The sequence below is a fragment of the Eptatretus burgeri genome, chromosome 12 (genome assembly GCF_056783735.1).
Source record: "Eptatretus burgeri isolate ZD-2024b chromosome 12, Ebu_testis_v1, whole genome shotgun sequence".
NCBI classification, from domain to species: Eukaryota; Metazoa; Chordata; class Myxini; order Myxiniformes; family Myxinidae; genus Eptatretus; species Eptatretus burgeri.
This window is the reverse complement of record NC_140972.1, coordinates 74,326,862-74,345,161: the sequence shown is the minus strand read 5'-3', so window position 1 is coordinate 74,345,161 and position 18,300 is coordinate 74,326,862. Positions and strand designations below refer to the sequence as shown.

At 44.2% G+C, this 18,300-nt stretch overlaps 1 protein-coding gene and 1 long non-coding RNA gene across 8 annotated transcripts in view; one reads left to right on the top strand and one right to left on the bottom strand.

The window, feature by feature from the left end:
- LOC147015918 (uncharacterized) overlaps window positions 1-1,413 on the top strand; it is a 46,150-nt gene extending 44,737 nt beyond the window's left edge. The window contains exon 5 of one of the 2 annotated variants that reach the window (XR_015049925.1): window positions 920-1,413. This is a non-coding gene — a long non-coding RNA (uncharacterized LOC147015918). Of the gene's footprint in view, window positions 1-916 lie in introns of both variants that reach the window. The other variant, XR_015049924.1, reaches the window with a different exon arrangement.
- The window catches only part of LCORL (ligand dependent nuclear receptor corepressor like), a 238,576-nt gene that overhangs the window by 26,469 nt on the left and 193,807 nt on the right, over window positions 1-18,300 (bottom strand). The gene's annotated exons all lie outside the window — the stretch shown is intronic.

Here is an 18,300-nt window from a genome sequence, read left to right as displayed (position 1 = left end):
ACAATTAAGCTGATACAGTCCAACCACATCTCCCATTTGGCTGTTAGAGTGTGTAATAAAACTGGCCTTAAAAAGTTTTACTTCATTTCTTTAGCACACCTCAATTGATCAATAACACTTTGATAAATGATAGTCTGTGGACTAAATCCAAAAAGGGCTCCAGCTCATTAAGTAGTTGATTGCACTCCTCAGGTAACTTTGGTTTGATGACATCACAAAGTTCCTGGGTCATAAGAGATGCCATTTTCACTTCTTGTCATTCACACAACCTGCCAGGCATTTTTACAACAGAATTTTGTAAACAAAGGGTGTGCAAAAACACAACTGAATATACAGACACGATATATGCCCAGAGTTGATGGTTATGTTCTTCGCAGAGGCACAATATGCACCAATAATTATAATTATAAAAAGGTGCCAACCTGACAAGACCAATAAAATCACACGATTTTTAAAAAACAACGAATTTATTGTTTTACATTAGAAACTAGAACGGGACTCAGTTCATACCTCCGCCAGGTGGCACGCACGCACGCACGCACGCACGCACGCACGCACGCACACACACACACACACACACACACACACACACACACACACACACACACACACACACACACACACACACACACACACACACAATTTTGGCCCTATCTGTCAATGGTGAAGAATCACTTAAAAAAATTAAAAAGTTATAGTATATAGATCCAGATCTTCACCAATTTCTAAACAATCACTGACAGACAAACAGGGGTGAAAAACATCCACCTTCGGTGGCAGATGTAATTAGACCCCAATTTTGCGAACTTTTTTTTTTCCCCCACACATCATGTGCAAATTTCTGCCATTCAAAAATTCAGTCAGAGTATTCCAGTCGTTGATAGATTTTGACTGAATACATGTATTGTCTTGTCAGCAGACATTCAAGCGATGAGGTGGACAACCAGGAGACACAAATGACAACTCAGGTTTGTGACGGACTGCTGAAACTGCTGAACAAAAAGAGGACCAGAGAATACTTCTTCAAATACGAGGTAAAGAGTTGATTGCTTTCAGAATCCAGTATCACAAAACTTGTTGTTTCCTACAAATGTGATGAGAGATATATCTCATTCGGTACTTTAACAAGAAGAATCGAGCAAAGCGACAGCTATGAAGCAGCCTTTAAGCAGTTTGCAGAGTACGTGCATCGGAACGCCATTGATAAGCTTAATATCATCCAAACCAGTGACCAATAAGATGTGTACATTGATCTATTGGCAGAGAATGGTGTAAATACACAATACCACAACATAAAGGTAAAAACCAAAATACAGAGGTACTTTGCCAGCAGTTTTGTATTTTGTCAACCACATAATAGAGCTGAAACTGAGATGGTTTACTCCAAAAATGTGACAACTGAAGGCCTGTGTTGTACCTGCAATTACACAGTTGGCAACTATGTCAACAGCACCAAAGTATGAAGACAAGACACATGAAGTTTCTCTTCTCCAAAGCAGAGCTCATGGTAGTTCCTAGCACCAGGCCATGGCCACCGATGCCAGAGGATCTTGTCGGAGACAACTCCCTTGTCCCTGATTTGGTACACATGTTGGCATGGATACTTCATGGGGATTCTGATGATGGAACAGTATTTGCCCAAAGACAAAAACCCTCAAATACCAGCCACAGACATGTGATGTCCATAGCTCAAGACCTTCTGCACTGTTTCGGGTGGCCGAGTCAAGACGCCAAAGCATGTTACATGACCACTGACTGTGAGCTCTCAACTGGTCGAAATACTTAACCACTTTGGTCACTCAATGTCAAATAATCAAATTCATGAGGTTGAAACAGCAATGGCTGAGAGGAACATTGAGGTTGTTGTAATAGCATACACTCCCCAAATATCCAGTCAAGTGTTCCTGCCATCATGTGCTGGGATAACAATGACATCAATGAAGAAACACTCAGTGAACATGGAACTGCACACACTGTAAAAATTATCATTATCATTCAAAGAGATGTTTTCCCTGCCGTTCCTGTTCCATCAACCCACCACACTAAGCACAAATGTAAGTGAGCATTTGTACCTGAGCCAAGTAAGGTTCTCTACCACAATGCAGGAAAGAGCTGAATTTGGGAGAAGGTTTGGTGATGCTGGTTTTTGAGATCTTCTCTTTGAGATGAGATCTTTGAGAGAAGGTTTGAGGCCAGCATAGTTACAAATGGCTCTGCAACTCCATCCATCTGTTAGGGACCATACATCCTGTACAGAGCATTGGTGCTGCTAAAGCAGTCTCCTGGGCTATTGTGCATAGTCCTGGAAGTGTCGCCACTCCAAAGCAGGATATTTGAATAGCTCAATCATCCCAGCAAGCTGGTACTCATTTTGCCAACCTCTGAAGGATGACGGGCTGAGTCAACCCCACCTGGTAACAAATTAAATGGTAAAAAGTGGGATTTTAACTCAGGACCCTAGGACACCAAGCCCACCACTATAACCATTAAGCCAACACCAGGCATGCTCTGCAACTGCAGTTTTACAAGGTCGCAATTACAGCTGAGCCCTGCGGGCACACAAAATAGTGATGAAGGCAATGCAGCATCTGTGATGGATATCCTTTGGAGAATGGATGCATGAAAATGAGATGTGAGCGAGTGAGGAACAAGCTGTCAGGAATTAAATACAGTGAGATACAGCAACCCTCATCTGGCGACATGTTCACTCCTATACAGATGTTGCCCGAGTTTAAACGACTCGTGAACTTCTGACAATTTCTGTAGATCAATGCTAGCTGCTTTTGGGGATTCTTACATAGACCTAGTTTGTTTATACGCAACTTTTGAAATGACGCACGAGTGCTAAATGACGCCTTTTGTGCATGCGCTGTGTGCGTGTTTACAGTGACTCAGCTCGGCTTGACGGGCATTTTTAACCTGTCATTGACACACACACACACACACACACACACACACACACACACACACACACACACACACACACACACACACACACACACACACACACACACACACACACACACACACACACACACTTTCTCATGTGGCGCCGGGACCAAACAAACAATACATTTATACCAGTCCTCACAGCCGATACAGCTCCCAATCCCCCTCCCCTCCCTCCCAACATTAGATATCGTAAATATCATCATTTCAAGATACTTTGTACATCCAAAAGTCTCAGACACATCTTTCTCATCGGTGTTCAGAATAAACTAATCCAGATACACAGTCCATTCACTGGTAGTGATCTGTCAGGGGTTGCGTAACACACGGCCTTCCATTGACCCACCTGGTCGGGAGTTTCCAGTGTGAGCAGGTGCCCGTTCGGCGAAGCGAGAAAGTTCTCTTTCATTGTGCAGAGGCACAACCCTTTCTCTCAGATACTTTTACAAATACTTCTGGCTTCTGTCAAAGCTTGTTGAGCCATTCCAAATAACAATCCTTATCCCAGACACATAATACATTTATTTTGTCCCAAACTCTTTAGCTTCCTGGGATTTCTGTGCATATGCACTGAGCATTTTGGGGAGGATTACGTCATTTTGAAAGTGCCGTATTATTGCAGTTCACATGAGCCACATGAGAGGGAAAATGGGGCCTGCATTTCTTCTCTATCCATTAAATGCTGTCATGGGTCTTTGCACATGACAGGACCAATTATGCCTGTACTATAGTGTAGCAGATAGTAGTAAATCGTGCAAATTATGATACAAGCATCAAATTTGGCATTTCTGTTCTGCAGGGCTTTCTGATCAAATCTGCCCGATTGGCCATTTGAAAATCCAAATTTTGAAAAATTTGAAAAAAAAAGAAACAAACCAAAAAAATTTGAAGTCACAGCTGGCTGAAATTCTTGAAGCGCAAGTGAACATCCCAGACAGAGAACCAAGGGGAGAAGCAGTCATCATTGATGACTCAGCACTTATCAATGCCTTACCTCCAGGCACTTCAAAGATATTTGATGACTATGCTAATGAAGACATCATCCCAAAGGTGGAATCCTATGGTGCCAGGTACGAGAGGGTGTACGTAGTGTTTGATGTGTACAAGAAGTCAAGTCTGAAGTCCGAGGCAAGGTCAAAAAGGGGGCAAGGAATCAGAAGAAGAGTGACCAGGAACCAGTAAGACCCCAAGAAACTGGAGAAGCTTTCTTCGAGATGACAGCAACAAGACTGAGCTGTTTCACTTCCTTGCGGAAAAGATGTGTGACGCACAGACGACAAGCACAGCCATTGTCACAAAAGGAGAAGATGCCATTAGCAACACAAGGAAGTCACTGGATGCTGTGTCTCCGTGTTATCATGAAGAAGCTGACCCTCGAATATTTGTACACGCCAGGGATGCAACGACGGATGGTAGCAAGTCCATTATCATTAAGGCTAATGACACGGACGTACTAGTCATAGCAATATCTGTACTGCCATCCTTACAGGAACTAGGTCTTGAGAACATGTGGATTGCCATTGGCCAAGGAGCCAAGGCATGATGGATTCCAGTCCATGAGGTAGTTTCTGCAATAAGGCCTGAGAAAGCTAGAGGGATCCCATACTTCCATGCGTTCACTGGATGTGACGTCGTATCTGCCTTCCGTGGTAAAGGGAAGAAAACTGCATGGCAGACTTGGAACGTCTTTGATGATGTTTCTGAAACATTCACCATTCTCAGCCAGCATCCAACATTGATTCGTGATCTTGACTTTTTTGAATTTTATTTTTTTTTTCAAATTTTTCAAAATTTGGATTTTCAAATGGCCAATCAGGCAGATTTGATTGGAATCCTCTGGAGAACAAACGTGCTAAATTTGATGCTTGTATCATCATTTGCACGATTCCTCTCAAAAATTGCTGTTATCTGCCCCACTACTAGTCAGTCTACTGGTGTGAGATGATGTTGACACAAATCCATCCCTGTAGCAATGCTTGGCTCGAGAAAGGGCACTTTGTAGTCCAAGGCAGCACAGCTGCACAGTGCATTTGCACAAGTCCTTGTTGATCAAATGATTGAACAAATGATGGACAGAGAACCCAAGATAGAGAGGTATTATTGGCATGAGCCTCAACCCAGGAGCCTGTGAGAGAGCCATAGAAATCCAAATCTGTAGATAAATAGCATGTCTGCATGATGTATATTGGCATCCTTGTGGTAGTGGCATTCTGCAATGCATGGAGGAGGATGAAAATGACATGCACAGGATCTTGAACATTTTAGGTGATCAATGCACAGGGCACAAAGATTTGGGTGAACCCATTCAAATCAAAGGACCCCACTGAGCCACTCCACAAAATCGCATCAGCAGTAAAAGCAACCAGCTTAATGTAAGTCACCTGAAATAGCAGGTGACTTACATAATGCTGAGCAAAAGGGAAATGATGCATTCACAACTTTTGTTTGGAAGAGGCTACAAACAAGTGAAGTAGACTTCTCAACTAAAGGCTCAACTGATGACATTCGCCCAAATGGTTAAGTCCAAGCAAGCCAAGTCACCTACAACAGTTGTCATCATTAAGGCTCACCAAGGACATTTTGCCAAGATGATAATCATCACTCAGAATCAAAAGATGAACATGCAAGATGTCTAAGTTTCCACTTGAACCTCAACCATGGTCCCTTGCAACTCCAGATAATGCACCTGCAAAAAATGCAAAGACCACACTGTTGCATAACTTAGAAGAAAAGGATGACCCAGCTGAAGATGTGCCTACATCTGCCATGTGTTTCCTGGATGGCATGACCATACTGCAGTCCTTGAAGAATGTCCTTAAGAAATTCTATGAACTGATGTCCTATGTGTTCCATATTCTGTCATTTTGTTTACAGAATCGCAGCAGAGTTGACCTTGCCATGAATCAATATCCAGAGGTTTCAATAAAGAACCGAGAGAGGGTAAAATGTGATGCAGCTGGGACACCAGATCAAAACCCAGGAAGGCAGTGCCACACCAAATGCAATAAATTTCTCAATGATGGCAACTAAACAAAACTGGCAACTATGTGAAGAAATGTTTGGGGTTCAGATCACTACAAGTTACCCACCATGAAGGCCACAAGCTTGCTACAGGAGAAAATGGTGTAGAACGCAGCAGAGTGGATGAATTCTGCACAACCCAAGAGGAAGCTGACACACATACTACTTCATGCTTGCAAAGGTATGTCAGCTGGAAAGGAATGCATCATGATCAAATCACCTGATAGAGATGTGGCCGTGCAGGCATGTGCCTTCAGTCACCAAATCAATGCCAAAATGCTCTTCTGTATGGGAACAAGACTGAGATAGAGGTATGTTGATGTCACAGCAGTTGGAAAATAATTGGCAAAGATCATGCAAAGCCGTACCTGCAATGCATGCATTCATAGGATGTGATAACACAAGAGCATTTGTGGACAAAGGCAAAAAGCACCTTATTTGATGACATAGATGAGAAGCTTCCAGAAGGTTGTGCATGAAGTGTGCTCACTCTATGGATCCAGTGGCAGTGGCGTTGATAGTGTCAGGTACAAACTTTTGTAGCAAGAATGCGCAAACCTGCCATTTACCAACAAAGTATGCCCTCAAGCACCATGTTGCACGAACCAATTAGAAGACGTGTATTTGGCACAGGTCGCTGAAGGCAGATGCCACAATACTAAGTCCGGATGTCCATGGGTGGGATGCGAGTAACGGCCGTCTTACAATCCACGAGATGTATCAGCAACCTGCCCAAAAAGCTCTCTTGCAACTCATTAGTTACAACTGCAGCACGGACTACTATGTGGGAAGCAGATCCTAATGTAGAAAGAATTCATTGGCATGCACTGATATGTGTGGGTGTGTGGAGAGTAGCAACACTCAAAACATTGACTGTGTTGATGATTACAGTGATGATGAAGATGAGGTGTACGAGCTGAACAATGGCATTGTACTGAACATCAGAGCTGAGCCTAACATTGTTTGACAACTGAACAATTTGGTTATCCAGTGATTGTCTATAGATTATTGAAGTTAACCATGCGTATTGTGATTCGCTGGAGTAACTTACCAACATCCATTAACATCTCAGATAAACATTTAAAAAGTAAAGTGGTGTTTTATTTCATTTTGTGACACTCTAAGGTGTCAATATGTAACGTCAACCACACAACAGATTGAATATTGCAGAGGAAGAATGTGTGCATTTATCAGCAACCATGTCCAGACATAGCGGAAATGCTCATTTTGGGGGTAGGGTTAGAAAACTAACTATAAAATCTGAAGTGTTCAATGTAGCACTCCAAGTTCTGCAAAAAAGAAAATGTGGAATAATGTGGGAATATCAATTTATTAATAGCTGGAATACTTTCATCCAAATTTGAATAGCAGAAGTTATTATGCCACATAATTTATGGCGAGGATACGTCTGAATATTTATGGCGATTGTGCCAGAAGTTTATGCCACATCATAAAAGAAAATTGTGTCATTTAATGGTTCCGTCAGTTAGGTAGGCACCTTTTGACAATTATTATAGGATATTGAGCCTCTGGGATGAATATAGCCATAAACTTCCAGGGTACATTGCATCTGTGTGTTCAGTTACATTTTCGCGCACCCTTTGATTACAAAATGCAATTGGCAAAAACACCTGGCAGGTTGTGTGAATGATGTGAAAATGTCATCTGTTATGACCCAGGAACATTGCGGTACAATAAAACCAAAGTTACCCAGGTGGTGTCATGAAAATGTATATTTTGGGATTTGGCAGACAGGTGAAAAGAAATTCCACATTTCACTGTTCATTTTATCAAAATTCGTTACATAATGAGTGTTGCTAAATACAGTGTTAAGTGTTGCAAAGGGTGGAGGAGCTCCTTGTGAGCCAACGGCCATCCATATCTAGTGCCCAACTGTGTCTGCGGACGTCCTCCTGCAGTTGGGTCACTTCTTATTAGGAGGTTGGTGGCAGGATTTGCACTCCGGCCACCGTAAAACCCTTCATTCCGCAAAATGCAAAAACGCAAAAAAATCTGAAAACCCACTCCGTGGGAGTACCTCCTGTGCAGCTTCCCTTCGCAGGGCAGCTCACCGGATGATGGGATTGGGGGCAAAGCCTTCGGGACCCCCAATCTTTGATGATAGGAGGGAAACCACGGGGTAACATCCCTGGGTCAGATTGCGGGAGAGTGTGTCGGAGTGGTGCTGAGGTGTCGTCCACCGGATGGCGGTCTCCTTGGGTTAACCTGAGGCGGTCCCTTCGGGTGGGTGCCTGGAATGTCCTATCCCTAAGAGAGGATGATCACCTGTCTGTTATCATCTGAGCTCAAGCGTTTGGACATCGGGATTGCAGCTCTCTCTGAGGTTCAGAGACCGGATTGCGGCGAGATAATGGTGGGTGGTTACACCTACTATTGGTCTGGTCGCTCTGATGGTTACCATACCCAAGGAGTTGCTGTAGCTGTGTCCAATAAGTTGACCCCAATGATAATTGAGGTAACACCGGTCAACGAGCGTATCATGAGATTAAGGATTCGCCACTCCTTAGGTGTCATTTCCCTGGTCTCTGTTTATGCTCCGACTGAGACGAGTGATCTCACCGTGAAGGATGCATTCTACGCCACACTCGAGTCTGTGGTTGATCAGTGCCCCAGACGAGATACACTTCTCGTCTTGGGGGATTTCAATGCATCGACTGGAACTGATAGGGATGGTTATGAGGTGTGTGTTGGTCCCCATGGGTCAGGAACTATGAACCAGAATAGCACTAAGTTCCTTGACTTTGCAAGAAGTCATGGACTTAGGGTGGCTGGTTCATGGTTTCAGCGCCCACAAGCTCATCGCTGGACTTGGTATTCCAACGCTGGCGGTGTGGCAAAGGAGATTGACAATGTCCTCATTGACGGTCATTGGAGGATGATCCAGAACTGCAGGGTCTACCGGAGTGCTCAGTTCCTCAATACTGACCACAGGCTTGTTGTAGCAACTCTAAAGCTGCACCTTAAATCCTGGAGAATGGTACCATCCCAGCCTAGGCTGGATGTTGCCAAGCTCAGGGATGAGAGAGTAACTGAGGAATTTGCGAACAGGCTGAGTGGACACTTGGGGGGTCTGGGTGCTTTGGGGGGCCTGAAGAGTTGTGGAGCGCCTTCAAGACCACCGTCCTTGATGTTGCCGGTGGATGCCTTGGAGCTCACCGCAGGGCAAAGAATAATTTTGTCTCTCAAGGGACACTGGATACCATTGACCAGAGTCGCAGGGCCAGGCTGAATGGCAGAGCTGAGCTGTTCAGGGAGCTGAGGCGTAAAACTGTACGTGCACTGAGGATGGACAAGGAGGCCTATGTGCGAGGAATCTGTGAGGGGGTAGAGCATTACCTGTGGACAGGTGATTCTCGTCCCGCTTACAGGGGAATTCGCGCATTACGTTCATCCAAGCCTATCCCTCGGAGCACTGCAGTTTGAGCAGAGAGTGGTAGGCTCTTGACAGAGGAGTCTGAAGTGAAGGCCCGCTGGGCCGGTTACTTTGAGCGGTTGTACCAGGCTGATCCCCCAGCTTTAGAGTTGGACGTCAAGGGTGTTACAATCCCTGTTGCTGACCCTCGAATCAACTGTGGTCCACCTTCGCTTGTGGAAACACGGGCTGCGGTGAACCAGTTGAAACGGGGCAAAGCTCCAGGGATCTGTGGCATCCATGCCGATCTTCTCAAGGCTGGTGGAAATGCTGCACTCGTGTCGTTGCATGCAGTTTTGTGCTCTGCCTGGAACACAGGCATCATCCCAACTGACTGGAAGAGGGGCCTTATTGTCCCTCTCTAGAAAGGGAAGGGTGATCGGCAAGACTGCAACAACTACCGAGGGGTGACGCTGCTCTCAGTGCCGGGCAAGGTCTTTGCTCGGATAATTCTTGATAGGGTTCGCCACCATCTGCTTGAGCACCAGCGTCCAGAGCAGTCAGGCTTTACACCAAAGAGGTCAACGATTGACCGTATCCTTGCACTTCGTGTCCTCACCGAACGCAGACGAGAGTTTCGGCAGGGGCTGCTTGCAGCCTATGTTGATCTCTGTAAAGCGTTCGATTCAGTGAATCGGGATGTCCTCTGGAGGATTCTTGGTCTTCGTGGGGTGCCACCAAAACTGATCGATCTGATGTCTGAACTCTACTCTGGTACTGAGAGTGCTGTGAAATGTGGTGGTACCATCTCTGACTTATTTCCAGTTGTTACTCGAGTTCGTCAGGGATGTGTACTTGCCCCCACACTTTTCAGCACTTGTATGGACTGGATTTTAGGGAGGATGTCAGAGAGATCAAGTTGCGGTGCATCGTTTGGGAATGTCAAGATCTCGGACCTTGATTTTGGAAATGATGCAGTCATCTTTGCAGAGACTTTAGACATCCTCTTGGGGGCCCTCGAGGTGCTGAATGAGGAGTCGGAGCCGTTGGGATTACGGGTGTCTTGGGTCAAAACTAAGATCCAGGCTTTCGGTGACATCTTGGATGTTGCTGTCCTGTCTGTGTCTGTTTGTGGTGAGGATGTTGAGGTCGTGGAGAGATTCACCTACCTTGGCAGTGATATTCATGTCTCTGCTGGCTGCGAGTCAGAGGTCAATAGACGTCTGGGTCGGGCCTGGGGAGTCATGGATTCACTGGATCATGGGGTGTGGCGCTGCCGGTACCTCTGCGGGAGGACGAAAGTCCGAGCCTTCAGGTCCTTGGTACTTCCAGTCTTGCTCTATGGGTGCGAGACTTGGACTCTGACCAAGGATCCGAGACGGAGACTTAATTCCTTTGGTACCAGGTCTCTTCGGAGAATCCTTGGCTATCGCTGGTCGGATTTTGTGTCCAACGAGCGGTTGCTGAGAGAGACTCGGATGAGATTTGTTACCTGCATAGTCCGTGAGCGTCAGTTGCGGCTGTATGGACATGTGGCTCGTTTTCCTGACGCTGATCCTGCTCACCTGATTCTCTCAGCAAGGGAGTCTCATGAGTGGAGGTGGCCAGTGGGCCGACCACGTGCCTCATGGTTGCAACAGGTTGACCGTCATCTCAAGGAGATGGGGATGGGCCTGGCATCTGCCTGGGGGATGGCCAGACGGAGGCCCCTGGAGTACCGGTGGAAAGTGGACGCAGCGACGCGCTGTTCTGGCACATGCTCCCATACCTACCTAAATACAAATTCCATTGTAGTGTTACCAATAGAAGCATGCCCTATAAAAAAATTCATTTCTTCCTTTTTTTCCCACACATGTGGCACAAACTTCCACATTCTTTCCCCCAGGTCTTCAGGACGGCTGTTCACCACCATTTCAGATCATCATCCAAAAAATATTTTCTACCCTCGATAACATTGCCCTTCACACACAAATCAGCGTCCTTCCAAATTTTCAGTTTTTCCCTCTGAAGAGTTTCCCCCTCTATCCATCTTGTCTGCCCCATGCGTACTTTCATACCCACCACCCCCATTGTTTGTTCAGGTATCACTATTTTATCCTTCAGCTCCACTATTGGTGTCCTTCCCCCTCTCTCTCCACTGTTTCTCTTGTTCTGTCGCATCCTGGTACACAAAACCAGGGCTGTTGCATCTAGCTCTTCCACGAACCTCACCTCTGCATACAAAAAACCCCAAAAACCTTCATGCTGCGCTCAGCTTTAAAAACTTTTGGAAGCGTTTGGCTTTATATTATAATCAAACCCGATAGTAATTTCAAATAACTCCCATAAGTACAAAACAGGGAAACATCATGGATCTACCACCTTCCTCTTGCGACATTTTCTTTTTCTTAAAGTACCAAGGTCAATCTATAAAGCAGGTATGGCAGGACAAACTATGTGATGCAGACAGTCATTGGTTAAAGGCAATGTGGTACAACCGACAACCTGTTTAGAGTTATGATCTGAATACTTACCAAAGTAAATGATGCTCTGGTGAACTCTATGAGTTACTGATGATGTGATGATAGCATAAATTATGTTGTATATTGAAGAGTTTTACCCAAACTCGAGGATTCACATTGTTTTCGAAACTCACATCACAATATTAAAATAAATTGTAATGTAAATTAGTAATTACATGTTTAGGATTAATACTCTCAGGATATTCATAAGATATATGCTAACTCTTACTCCACATCTCATTAAGCCTCATCAATTATTTTGAAAAAGATCTCCAAGGGTTATAAGATTATATTATTTTATTTTCATGAAAAATTTAAAAAAAATATTTGATTCTTAAAAAAAACAAAAAGAAAGAAAAAGCTACTTTGTACAAAGATTGATCCCCACTTCTTAGCTTTTGTATCCAATACACTTTTGTAAAGTTGGTGAGTACACTTTAGTATGCAGCACCAGCATTTCTTCATGAAACTTTTGCTTTCAGGCTTCATTCTCAGCTGCACCAAGCTTCAGGAGATCAAAAGACGACCAATCACAAATCATATAGGAACACAGGGTGACTGCTGTCTTTAGGAAAGATCACAATGCTTCACTACTAAAAATATTGCAAATGTATTTAATTTTGGACAATTATAAGGATTGTGCATGCACTCGACTAATCCAACAATGCTTGCCTCCATGCCAGCTGCATTTGAGCTTGGTCCTCTGCAGAATTGAACTTAACGACAACTGCTATCAGAAAGTGTTGTTTTGTGGAGCAAGACATACTTGTGGAAGGACGTAAAGCTGATTATGAACCAAAAATCATGTTGATGTAAAAATAATGCAAAGCATCCTTCTTGAGAGATCTTCTGGGCCATTTGATGGAGTGCATAATATATATATATATATATATATATATATATATATATATATATATATATATATATATATATATATATATATATATATATATATATATATATATATATATATTAATTCTTTTTAAAGAAGAAGAAGGCGCTTCCAACCAAACTAAAAAAACAAGATAGACTCCGCTAATTTGAGCAAAAAAGCGAGAGCAGAACCGACCCAATCTCAAGCAATGTTTTGCCAGCTGCATCAGGCACAATTGAGACCGTCTATTGTGCTTTTTGTCAATTGTGCCTGATTAAGCTGGGAAAGCTTTGCTTGAGATTGGGTCGGTTCTGCTCTCGCTTTTTTGCTCAAATTAGCGGAGTCAATCTTGTTTTTTACTTTGGTGTGAAGCGCCTTCTTCTTCTTTAAAAATGTGTAATCCCAACCGCCCCAATCTTATCCAATATATATATATATATATATATATATATATATATATATATATATATATATATATATATATATATATATATATATATATATATATATATATATATATATATATATATATATATATATATATATATATATATATTGTTGCGGGCTGGCGGGGTCGGGTGAGAAGACCACAAGGTGGGGGAAAGCTACGTCGATTCCCACCAGACCCCCCGGAATTGTAGGCCGTCGCTCACAGATAATTCCGTGACGTGGTGGGTCGCTTAAGGCCTAAGTCACATTTGCCACGGTGGCCGTGGGGTCTCCAAAATCTATGGCCACGAGCAATTATACGGCGGCCGCAGTATTTCCATGGTCACACAATGTAGCAGTCACATATGTTTTTATTTTTCGGGTAGCCGCACGGCGTATTTAGAAATTGTGGAGACCGAAAACGTGGGGTTGCCGTACGGTCTTTGATTTGATGTCGCACGGTGACCTGAAGGGGGCCCTGCGGCAGCCATAGAATTTTCAAGGCAGACGCAAGGTAACCTCAAGATGCCCGCAAGGCAACTGCAGGAGGGCCCTAAGGCGAACGTGTGGCCAGACGGACGGTAACGAATGGGTTAAATTTTTTTTTTTTTTTACCAGTTTTTTTTTCAGCTTGTCGAATTGCTACGGCGAACGTAGAAATGAAAAAAGTTATAACTCCGCGTTATAATTCCACGACGACCGCTCCGGCCTGTAAAAGATAGCCAAATGGTTAGCTGTTTAACCAAACGGTCTGGGCTGGGACTTAGCCAGACACTGGTATGGTCCACCCACGCCGAGCATGTCTGGCCTTTGGCAGGTGGATGGTGGTACAGCTACAGCATTTGTCCAGCCGAACGTCGGGATTTTGACTCAGAAAGCGAGAGTCCGGGTAGACGGCGGTACGCTGTGGCCAGCGAAACGAGGGTAGCAAGCGAGATGATGGCACCGTGGATCGTAAAAGGAGGGATTAAAAAAAAAAATGACCGTTTTTACAGCCATTTTTCCCTGCTGTGCAGGGGTTGGCTTTTTCTTGAGGCAATGTTTTATGGCAGGATGCCCTTCCTGACGCCAACCCTGTTCGCCTCTTACGACACACAGGGATATGGTACACCTATTCTAACCGGGGCATACACCGGGACCAGTATACTGGTACTCATTTCGCCGACCTCGGAAGGATGACAGGCTGAGTCAACCCCCTGGTGTTAATTCAGCAGCCTATGGGGCTTGAACTCAGGACCCTGGGATCCCAAGCCACCACCCTAACCACTAAGCCAACACCAGGCTTAAGGAGGGAATAAAATAAAAGGGAAAAATGATTTAATAACCTAACTAATAGCCGATCGCAACACACTCGCTCGTCTTCCCACGAACAAAAGGTAGGGACCAAACTACACGTATATTAATGGAATAACTGACTCAGGACAACTATCTGTTATATGCATGCGGTTCTAAGAACCGCAACAATATATATATATATATATATATATATATATATATAATATATGTTATATATATATATATATAATATATGTTATATATGTTATATATATATATATGTTATATATGTTATATATATATATATATATGTTATATATATATATATATATATATATATATATATATATATATATATATAATATATGTTATATATATATATATAATATATGTTATATATATATATATATATATATATATATATATATATATATATATATATATATATATATATATATATATATATATATATATATATATATATATGTTATATATATATATATATATATATGTTATATATATATATATATATATATATATATATATATATATATATAATATATGTTATATATATATATGTAATATATATATATATATATATGCAAAAAAATATATATGTTATATATATATATATATATATATATATATATATATATATATTGTGGTGAATTAACGTGAATCGAGGGACATGACGCGGGATCACATGTTGTGCGTCTCGCGTATAAGGGGAGGTCTCTCTGCGGCACGAGTGATTGTCCCCGGGGCATTGCTATTGACATCGGCTGTCCACTTGATGCTCGTTAACTGAAGGTGCTCATTGACTGGTGAGAATGGAGATTATATCGAACTCCGTGCTTACGCGGATTTAGTCTGCAATGGTTAACTGCACATGTATACGTTACTGCTTATGTACTCCTAGCTGAACCTGTATTTCCTGGTGTGCCCACAGAAGCGGCTCCAATCAAATGGAATAAAGCCTAAACTCTGAAGGTTCATCTCTCGCTCTCATTTCAATTTATTCCATTTGATTTTCTCGGCTCTCTCAACCAAAGATGGACAAGATCTACAAACCAGAGAGGTTCGACGCAGACCCGAACGCGACTGACGCAGAAATGAAATGGTCACATTGGTTCTGCTCCTTCTCATACTATCTGACCATCATCGCGGAGGGAGCTGACAAATTTGCCGCTCTCGTGAATCATGTCTCGCCCGGCGTGTACAGGCTCTTCTCGGGGTGCGACACTTACGAAGCAGCGATCGACGTGCTGCAGGCGCTCTACGTGAAGCCCAAGAACGAGGTATACATACGACATCTTCTCAACACACGCAAGCAAGCAGCCGGGGAGACAATCGATCAGTTCCTGCAAGCTCTGAATCAGCTGGGAAAAGACTGCAGCTTCCGGGCGGTAAGCGCCGAGGAACACCGAAAGGAAGCGACCCGGGAGGCATTCATCCAAGGACTCAGATCAGCCCACATACGGCAACGCTTACTAGAGAAAGCGCAACCCACTCTTGACAAGGTAGTCGATCAGGCTCGAGCGATGGATACGGCTCAGCAGCAATCTGAGTCATTTGGGACACCGATGCTGCTCATGAACGCTGCTACGATGGGAACCCAAGGAACCCCACTGGCACAGACACAGCCAGACATGAGGGATGGAGAAACACCCGAGGAGCCGGATACCCAGACCTCGTCAAACTCCTCAGCAACTGCTCCGGTCGGTAAATGCTTCTTTTGTGGGTACAAAAGGCATCCTCGTCAAAAATGTCCCGCCAGAGATGCCACATGCATGAATTGCGACAAGAAAGGGCATTATGCCAGGGTATGTAAATCTACTCTAAGGAGGAATAAACCCACTTCTGCGGCTCTCTACTCGCAAAATAAATTGACTGCAGCCTCCCCGGGGAATCTATCCAAGGCTATCATCAACGTGCGAATTAACGGGCATATGGCTGAGGCACTGATTGATACCGGTAGCTCTGAAAGTTTCGTCAACAGCTCGCTAGTGAAGGGCAGGAAATGGGTAATCCACCCGACTGACAATACGGAATGCATGGCCGCCACCTCACTACAATCCCGCGTACGAGGGTACTGCAATGTTGAATTGGACGTAAAAGGGTACACGCATCGGGATGTAAAGGTGCTGGTGCTTCGTGATTTGTGCGCAGACGTAATTCTGGGTCATAATGTCCTCAAGCAGCACACGAGCGTCGAAATACCCTTTGGAGGAAGCAAGCCTCGTCTAATTTTAAATGCGCTGACCACCGCGGAGGTGACGTCCCCCCAGCTGTTCGCTAACTTGTCGCCGGTCTGCAAACCGATAGCGATCAAATCGCGGCGATATACCACTGCTGACATGAATTTCATCACTTCGGAAACCAAGCGATTACTGGAGGAGGGAATTATAGAACCGAGCGATTCGCCATGGCGCGCACAGGTGTTAGTAACCAGCAGTCAGAACCATAAGAAACGGATGGTTGTCGATTATTCCCAAACGGTCAATCGCTTCACCCAACTCGACGCCTACCCCCTGCCGCGCATAGATGAGATGGTCGAACGCGTGGCCAATTATAAGGTATTCAGTACCATCGACTTGCGAAGCGCCTATCATCAAATTCCCATCCGAGAGGAAGACAAACCGTACACTGCATTCCAGGCAGGGCGGCGCCTCTACCAGTTCAGAAGGATACCATTCGGTGTCACGAATGGAGTAGCTTGCTTCCAACGGGTTATGGACGACATCATCTCAGATGAAAACCTCGAAGACACTTTTGTTTACGTGGATAATGTCACAGTGTGCGGTAGGGATCAGAGGGAACATGATAGGAATCTGGACAGATTCTTGAGCATTGCTGGAAAATATAATCTGACTCTCAACTACGAGAAATGCGTATTCTCGGCAAGGTCAATTGACCTTCTCGGCTACACAATAGCCGACGGCACAATTAAGCCTGATCCTGAGCGATTGCGCCCGCTCCGTGAACTTCCACCACCTCAGGACTTGCAAACAATGCGCCGGGTGATCGGGATGTTCGCTTACTATGCAAGATGGATTTCGCAATACTCCGAGAAAATACATCCCCTAGTGCATTGCAAAAACTTTCCACCAGATGCCGCTGTCGTAAAAGCTTTCCACGATCTCAAGGATGATATCAGTAAGTCCGTGGTTTTATCGATCGACAGCTCGGTGCCCTTCGTGGTGGAGACCGACGCTTCAAATCACGCCATAGCTGCTACACTTAATCAGTCTGGGCGGCCGGTCGCTTTCTTCTCGAGAACTCTCTCTAGAAGCGAGCAGAGACACTCGGCAATAGAGAAGGAGGCGTACGCCATCGTCGAAGCGCTGCGAAAATGGAGACATTATTTACTGGGAAACCACTTCACGCTCGTTACGGACCAACGATCCGTGGCTTTCATGTTTGATGGGAAAAATAACGGGAAAATTAAGAATGAAAAAATTATGAGATGGCGGATAGACCTAGCCTGCTACAGGTACGACATTGTTTACCGGCCCGGGAAGGAAAACCCTGCTGCAGATACCTTCTCCCGGGTCTACAGTTCGGCAACAATCAGTCAGGCTTTGCAAGACCTCCATGTGTCTCTGTGCCACCCAGGGGTAACCAGGATGGCACATTTCGTACGCAGACAAAATCTTCCCTATTCTGTTGAAGATATTAAACAAATGAATGCTTCATGCCCTGTTTGTGCTGAACTAAAACCCAGATTCTATGGCGCGGCTTCTGGCAGACTGATCAAGGCTACTTCCCCCTTCGAGAGACTAAACATCGACTTCAAAGGGCCCCTACCGACCGAAACAGACAACAGATACATATTCACCGTTGTTGATGAATATTCAAGGTTCCCTTTCGCGTTTCCG